The 8,605-nt window shown below is 28.7% G+C and overlaps 1 long non-coding RNA gene across 1 annotated transcript; it reads left to right on the plus strand.

Moving 5' to 3' along the window:
• Positions 1–199: 199 nt before the first annotated feature.
• On the plus strand, positions 200–1,659 carry LOC132729264 (uncharacterized). Its single transcript, XR_009625594.1, has 3 exons — positions 200–394; positions 1,199–1,269; positions 1,572–1,659. It is a non-coding gene; the product is annotated as an uncharacterized LOC132729264 (long non-coding RNA).
• The last annotated feature ends 6,946 nt before the right edge of the window (positions 1,660–8,605 follow it).

Genomic DNA, 8,605 nt, shown 5'->3' on the forward strand with positions numbered 1-8,605 from the left:
AATCATTTTGTAAAATGTTCTGACATTTATGTTCGGACTCTTTTCTGGCGATGCTATCCGAGAAAAGAAACCAAAAAACAAAAAAAAAAAAAAAAAAAAAAAAAAAAAATATGTACATATTTTGTAAAATCATATAAAATTGAAAAACATGGTCATTGAAGTGAACAATATTCTTTTAGATTGTTCCAGTTAGTAAATCTACAGACACTGGAGATTCTGATAACGCTAGTAGTGGTGTCATCTCTAATTCACCATCATCCGACTTTAACGTTCCAACCATCGTTCTAGCGGCTGCGCTGGGTATATTCATCACCATGTCTGTAGCTTTGTGTATTGTAGTGATGGTGAAGAAAACAAGAACATATTCCGAAGATATTAACAGCTCAACAGCAGAGTAAGTTGTGGCCACGTGTTTGATAAATAATGATGCAAAGGCTTGTTGATTTGGTTGTTTTCATATTTATATCATGAAAGATACATTGGAGTGAAAAAAGACAACAGCATTTGAGAGACAAATTTGTTCAGAAATGGCACGAATCGATTGAATCAATTCTTAAACTCGATTACTAGATTGTATAAAAATGAATTTGGTTTTGTTTTTCTTAATATGGAAGTAAATTGTGAATTTCGAAGACAGCTTGCATTTTTAGGTTAAGTTCTCATACATTAGAAACTGAAACAGGAAGATATATTGGTGTAGAAAGAAATGCGAAATTATGTAAATTTTGTTCACAGCAAACAATTTAACCAAAGTATCTTTTTCTTTTATGTTGTCCACTTTATAGATATTTAAGAATCAAATACAAATTGCCATACTCTTAATAAAAATAATTGAAATACAATACATGTATATGCATTTGTCAGGTATAATATTCATTCAGTTAAACGTTTGCTTTTGTTATATTTCATATTGTGTTTCTTTACGTATTAATTTAACAATGATTATAAAAAATGTAGTTAACAATGTGACTTATTTTCATATTATCAAGTATTATTTTATAATTGACTAAAATGGATCTTTCTGATAAACTGAAGGTTCTTAATATGTCAAAGACGGAATCAATTAGTGTCAACTGATTTTAGAAAGTGTACATAATGAAATACAAACATTTTTGTTAATACATTGCATGAAGAAAGTACTCCCTTATTACATTTTTATCATATCTTATAATTAAACTAATATTTTAATATATTGCAGTTTATTGTCGATTCATAGTAACAGGTTCCGTGTTGTACAAGTCGAGCCTTCATATAGGAACCAGCAAAATGGTAAAAATCTAATTTTATCAACTTCCATTTACATATTAAGTTTTCATATCCTGTTTATATAATTAAATTTCAAGTTATGTATATCAAAGGACTGATCAAAACATTGCGTGAATTAAAAGTGTAATGCATAATTTGTATGCATTGCTTAGAAATTTATTTTAAATTTGAGAAACACCCCTTTGTATCATGATTTCAGATTGTTAAACTGGCGGTTTCTCTTATATTTTCAATGAATGTTAATAACCAAGATATGTTTTATTTCTAAATTACTGACTTTCATCTCTTATTTTCTTAACTTTTAGTCCAACTTTCGACGCCTAAAATGACACCAGTTGAATGATGTAAACAGACGCAACAAGCGCTGTTGGATGTTTTGTATACCAGAGATGCATTTATTTTTGGTTTTCTTAATTATCTATAATGTAAATTAGAAAGTGAAATATTAAATATTATCTGATTATCCGATAATAGCTTTTTTATTATACACTTAACATAAAAATGTATGTACTCGTATGTAAATGACGGTCTATAGCTATAAAACCAAGCTAGAGAAAAACGTATGAAGCGATGTTTTTCCTATTTTGTGATCATGAATTCTTTGAGCGTCTAGAGGTACTGCTCCAACACTGTAGTGAGTTAAATCCTTCGGCAATTAATAGAATAAGGTGATACGTTAAGATTTTTGTACATTAACATAAGGGATTAAAGAAAGAGTTGGATTTCCTTGGTATTGATTTAGTAGGAAAAATGGTAGAAAATAAAAGTAAAATAAAAATCAAAAGTTAGATTTTAACTTTGCATGTAACCTATGTTTTCTTATTGTACAAGGTTTTAAACAAAATGAAATACAAGTTTTTGAAAATTTGTAAAAGTAAGAACAAATTAGGATTATTTAAAAAAAAAAGTTATAGGCTATATTATTTGGCGAGAAGACAGATTGCAAGTTCAAAGGAATTATACTGTTATTTCCATAAAACTAAGGGAGATTAATAAAATTATAACAAATTTGTAATCGAGAGTGAGTTATTTCGCTTCGTCAACAATGATAACAGTATTGGTGTTTTAATAAAGTACCGTCACGTTTATTTGCAAATAAAAAACAAATTGTTAAATCCCTAACGGTTTTCTTCTATTAACGTCGCACCACAACAATATTGATCATGTGGCGACTTTTCAGCTTTACTGTTGGAGGTGAAAGAAGACCTCTGCTGCCCTTCCATACATTATTTCATGCACAAATGGGTACCTGAGTTGATCCACCTAAGTTCGTAAAACTAGCTGGAAAACTTCTTCGCATGAAAGAACCCAAAATCCCTGTCGGGATTTGAACCCACAGGGCAAGTGTTTTGAATGCACCGTTTCAGCCACGGATGGACATAAATATCAATATAGGTAAAATGTTGATGATATTCTGCTGAACAAAATAAATCACGATTATTTTAAAATACTCTTTCATAAAATACTGGATCTCATAGAGCTTGTAACAGTGTTAAACTATACCCTGATTTTCGGTACGAACGGGAATATCCAGCTCGAGGGTAAATATTTCATTGAGTAACGAAGCTTGTGCCGTTTGTTTATGTGTAAACAATCAATTCTGTCTAAGTCGGTGCTAGGGAGCGTGGACGGTAATTTGCACTTTCCAGTACCGTCCATCAAACCGAGCCTGCAATATTTTCAATATTTCGTTTTGGGTGTTCTTTATGGATTCCGTTTTCTCTATTTTACTGAAATAGTGTATGACACTGAAATAAGCAATGTAATTGCAAATTCGTCATTAGATATGTTTAGATTTAACAAACGTATTCAAAGTACTACATAATTTGATCGTAAAATTTCTGGCTAGTATTGTATCAAATGAAATGTAAAATTCATAATGAACTAGACATTTGACATTAATATTTCTGTACATTCAGGTTGTTTAATGTTTTCTTGTCTTATATCTGCCATACCAGTTATTGCTTTAATAGTTACTTATGCATTCTGTTTCGGACAGAAATTTAAATTAATTTCGTTTGCTGGATTTAGTATACCATAAAATGGATGACATTTCAAGAATACGGTTGATAAAACATTAATTATTGTGTATAAGTATGTATGAAAATATTTCATAATATCCATTCGTCTACTAATAAGATTTGAAATAGAAGCAATTAATGAATGCACATATTATAAACATTTCACATTTGAATTTATTTAAAATGGTTTTACTTGGCGTACTGTAATGAAAATGATAATAAAACGAAACGCGTCGCTTTAGCTATTTTACAACAGTTAATTTGACGTATGTAAGAAACTTGCATCTATAGTATGGCTTTTGCGAGCAAGAACCACTTTAAAGGTTCTCTACAAATATAGGAAACTATATCATTTAATATTTACTTCTCATCCATATTCTTTAGACTGAAAAAATACATGTACAACAAACAGCAAATATAATTATAAATAAATAAGAGTAAAAAGACTAAATCAATAAAATAAAAATGATAAAATAAATGACAAGCAAATAAGACAAATCTCACAAATTCATTTGAGGGTGAAATCGCCCAATGAGTATTAAAAAAAAATGTATTTAGCGTGATTTTTTATCAATTATGTCTTCAAAAAAAGATGGAGAGCAATGTATTTTAGATTATTTTTCAACAGAAATTGATTTTATTTAAATCTCTTTCTTCCTAGTCAAGTAGTTGTCTAAGAAAATTTTGTCTATTACAAACCAAGGGATACAACTCAACCATAAGAAACAGTTGTTTCCCTTTATCTACAAATAGGGAAACAGTTGAAACCAGCTTTGAACAATGTAATGTCCAATATCTTTTCAAATAGTACAATGAACCACTGTTTCTCAAATTTTTTGATTATCTTATATGTGATTACATATTATTGTAACGTATCTTAAGGTTATTATTGCACACGGTTGAACGACTTATGTATGCCATTTGAGATACTTCACGGTACATTTGAATATATCTATATATATATATAAAAAAAACAAAAAAAACAAAAAAAAAACAAAAAAAAAACAAACAAACAAACACCCCCCCAAGAATACGAGTTCCGAATAACAATATTTTTTTTGTTCTGAACTAGAATCTGTAAAATGATTGCAAAACAGAAAACAAAAAGGAGAAAAAATTAAGATTACCATGCACAGACAATGAAATCGAGTATGCAATCAAAAGCCTTAAAAATGATAAAGCCAGTGGATATGACAATATAGTAAATGAACACCTTAAAGCAACATTTCCATTCATGAAAAGAGTATATGTTAAACTTTTTAACCTAATATTAAATACCGGTATAAGTCCTGAATCATGGACTATTGGTATAATCAATCCAATATATAAAAACAAAGGGGACAAATCTGACCCTGGAAATTATAGGCCTATAACTTTGTTGAGTTGTTTAGGTAAAGTTTTTACATGTATTTTAAATAAAAGAATAACTGATTATGTTGAATCTAATGAAATAATTAACAATGTACAGGCAGGTTTTAGGAAAGGATTTTCTACCTCAGATCATTTATTTGTTTTGCAACACATTATTCATTATCTTAGTAACAATGGAAAAAAGCTTTTTGCTCCTTTGTTGATCTTAAACAAGCATTTGACACAGTTTGGAGAAATGGTTTATGAGAAAAACTGATAAATTCAAATATTAATGGAAAATGTTTACAGGTCATTAAAATTTGTACAGTAATATTAAGTCATGTGTTAAGGTAAATTCTTGTTTTTATAATTTTTTTCCCTTGTAGTATAGGTGTACGCCAAGGAGAAAATTTATCGCCATTGCTATTTTCTCTATTTCTAAACGATCTAGAATCGTATTTTTTAAATGATAGTAACGTACATGAATTACAATGGTAAACGGAAGTTATACAAATGAGCTTTTCAGTCTTTTAAAATTATTTATATTACTCTATGCGGACGATACGGTAATAATATCAGAAACAGTAGATGATTTACAAAAAGCATTAAATATATATGAACAATACTGTGATATTTGGAAACTTAAGGTAAATACGTCAAAGACAAAAATCGTAGTTTTTTCTAAAGGTAGACAACAAATGTATAATTTTACTTTCAAAAACGAACCTATCGAGGAAGTCAATGAGTACAAATATCTTGGAATTTATTTTAGTAAAACAGGTTCTTTTCTAAAATGTAAAAAAACATATCGCAAGCCAAGCTACAAGAGCCATGTATAGTTTAGTAAAAAATTCTAATCGTCTCAATCTTCCAATAGATTTACAAATTGAATTCTTTAACAAAACAATTAAGCCGATTTTACTGTACGGTGTAGAAATTTGGGGATTTGGTAACCTCGACATTATTTAAGGTTTTTAAAAATTATTCTTAAATTTAAGAAGTCAACAGCAAACTAGTTTGTTTATGGAGAAACCGGTTGAATGCCTCTAGCTATGGACGTCGAAAAAAGGATAATATCATTCTGGTCAAAATTATATAATAACTACGGTGTTAACGCTAATAATAAATTGTCAATTCTTGTCTATAATAACTTACTACACTCAACAGCTGGTTTAAGAGATAATTTGCTTAAAAAGAAATTTCCATGGTTTTTTAATGTCAAAACTATTTAAATCAAATGTGGTCTATCAGAAGTGTGGCTCGACAACACATTTACAAACTCTGTGTGGCTCAAACTTTCTGTTAAACAAAAGTTTAAAGACCTTTTTTCAATGAGTGGTATTCTAAAATTGAAAATTCGAGTAACAGTTTGTTTTATAGAATAATTAAGAGAACTTTTGGATTTGAATCGTACTTGGCAAATTTAGATAGTTCATTACTGTACTATTTTATTAAATTTCGAACAAGAAATCATCGATTTCCAATAGAAACGGGAAATTGGTCCAGTACTCCATTTAACCAAAGATTTTGTCCTAATTGTCAAAATAAAATTTTGACGACGAATTTCATTATTTACTTGAATGTTGTCAATTTAACGAAGAAAGAAAACGATTTTTGAAAAAAGCAAATTATCAACGACCAAACATTTTTAAACTAGAAAATCTTATGTGTACTAAAAACAAATCTGAATTTCTCAAATTGTGTAAATTTGTTAAATGTATTATTCAAAAGATAAGAACTTAACTATTCACTGAAAATACTTGTGTTATTTATATAACATTAGCTCTAAATTTGTAATTATTGATTAGCATGTTTTGTTTGTCACCTTTTGTGAGCCTCGTATGATTATATCATTTATTGTAAATTCCTCATATTTGCATGTATACATGTATTGAGAGAAATAAAGATTATGTTATGTTATGTTATGATTAATTCCTCCTTGATGTTAACCAGATAATATATAAATATGAAATAAATCGATTGACATACTTGTACCTTCGTTCCTAATACATCTTATAAAATGCGAATGCATAAGTTTTTTTTTCAAATCCAGATTAAAAAACACTATAGACATCAAAAACACTGAGTTTTTGCCACTCCCTGACAAACAAGTGCATGATTATAGGTATATACACAGCATACAAAAGGAATGCTAACACGCCATTTGACTTTAGATATGACGTCAATACACCAAATGACGTTAGGAATTTTTTTATCAATTCTCTTTTTATAAGCATGTTAGAATAGAATTGTTCGAACTTAATATTATAATAATGCACGCTTTATCTTTCAAATGTTTTATAATCATATTTCTACGCGCTTAAATGTAGAAAATATATGTTCATATAAAATGTATTTGTTTGTATATGTTTCAAGAAAAAGCCCGAGACAGTTTAACTATTTTCAGCTTTGTATTTTAATGTTGCTTCTATAACACTATGTACTTTCCCAGTTAGTAGTTGATCATTTAAGAAAAAATATGTAAATCGTTTAATCAAACCGAATCAAAACATTTCTTTAAAACGATGATGAAACTGGAGGAAATAAAACTGAAAAAAAACGTTGGTTCATTACGTTTGTAGGAATTAAACGTCATGTGAAAAGCTTTTCTTAATAAGTTCAAATGTTGTATATACAATTTTGACATGGAAGAAGGCATGTGGTTGACAGCAGCTTAATTGAAATAAAATTTCCGACAGTAAGGCATTTCCAGAAACCAATATTTCAACAAACACTTTCATATTACCAGCACATTGAGTTAGAATGATTTTTAAGCATGCTATATAAGTATGCGGAATCGTATGAAATAGGAAGTTTTTTTCAGTAATTGATAATGTAAGTATACATGTTTATGTATTAGCAACATATCTTAATGAAAATGTTAAAACCAATGCAAATGTTGCATATTTAGATACTAAGCAGGCCAGAAGAACAATAACATCATATTTAACATTTATTTACATTTTTCTTAAAATCTACTTAAATATTATAAAAATGTAAACAATGCGTTGCAAATAAATAACTGATAAACATTAAGCTGTTTCCAATACATAGTTAAAACACATAAATAGGCATGGCACAGTTTTTTGTCTATATCACTTGCATTTAGTTTTATCTGACTAATTGAAGTATTTGACATTTATACATAAACATGTTGTTCATACTCTCACCCAAAACCTCAAATAAAGACATTTATATATTTGGTGTGTTGTTTTTAATTCGATTTGTATGGATCCAAAATCTGCCGTAGAAGTAATGAATTGTGCCTTATTGTTGACGAATAATATACACTGTAGATATAAACGTCAAAATATTCAAAATGATTGTCTACATTGTAAGTGACAGGTGTTACATGTATGTAAAGCTGTCTAATACAAAATGTTTTCAATAAATAAATCATTCTTACCCGTATAAAACTATTTCATCTATAAGTTTTTAACTTAGCAAGACAAGACATCTTACTTGAAATAAACTGTAAATGTTGGTTAAAATGTTCCATTTGCTTGGGACATACGCGATGAAAAAGTCCTTGTCTAAAAGTCCAACTTCAAGATTTATGAATATTGTCCTTTATAAAATTATCATCGATATGTATTTTATAAAGAAAACGTGAACTGTCAGAAAACCAAATCGCATTGATTTGATAAATAATCCAAAATATGACTTTGTACAATGTCCCGATTTTGATGTAGCATAATATTCACATCATAAACTAAACATTTGTAATCTTTGTAATAACAATTGCTTTTCAGCAAAAGTCCTATGATTTTTGAAGAAATTTAATCAGGTTTGCGTTTTTGTCCTAAGATGGCACCAAGAAAGAAAAAAATATTATGTTCTGTAGAAAGGGCAAACATGTTTTTTTTTGAAGTGGTTATAATAAAAAAAAAACACTGAAACGTTCCTCACATGAATGAAAAAGTGCTGACTGTGAAATTATTATAAAATAAAGGTAGCTCAATGTAAAT

Source organism: Ruditapes philippinarum, unplaced genomic scaffold, assembly GCF_026571515.1.
Source record: "Ruditapes philippinarum isolate M1 unplaced genomic scaffold, ASM2657151v2 ctg1192_1_1_1_1, whole genome shotgun sequence".
In the NCBI taxonomy this organism is placed as follows: domain Eukaryota; kingdom Metazoa; phylum Mollusca; class Bivalvia; order Venerida; family Veneridae; genus Ruditapes; species Ruditapes philippinarum.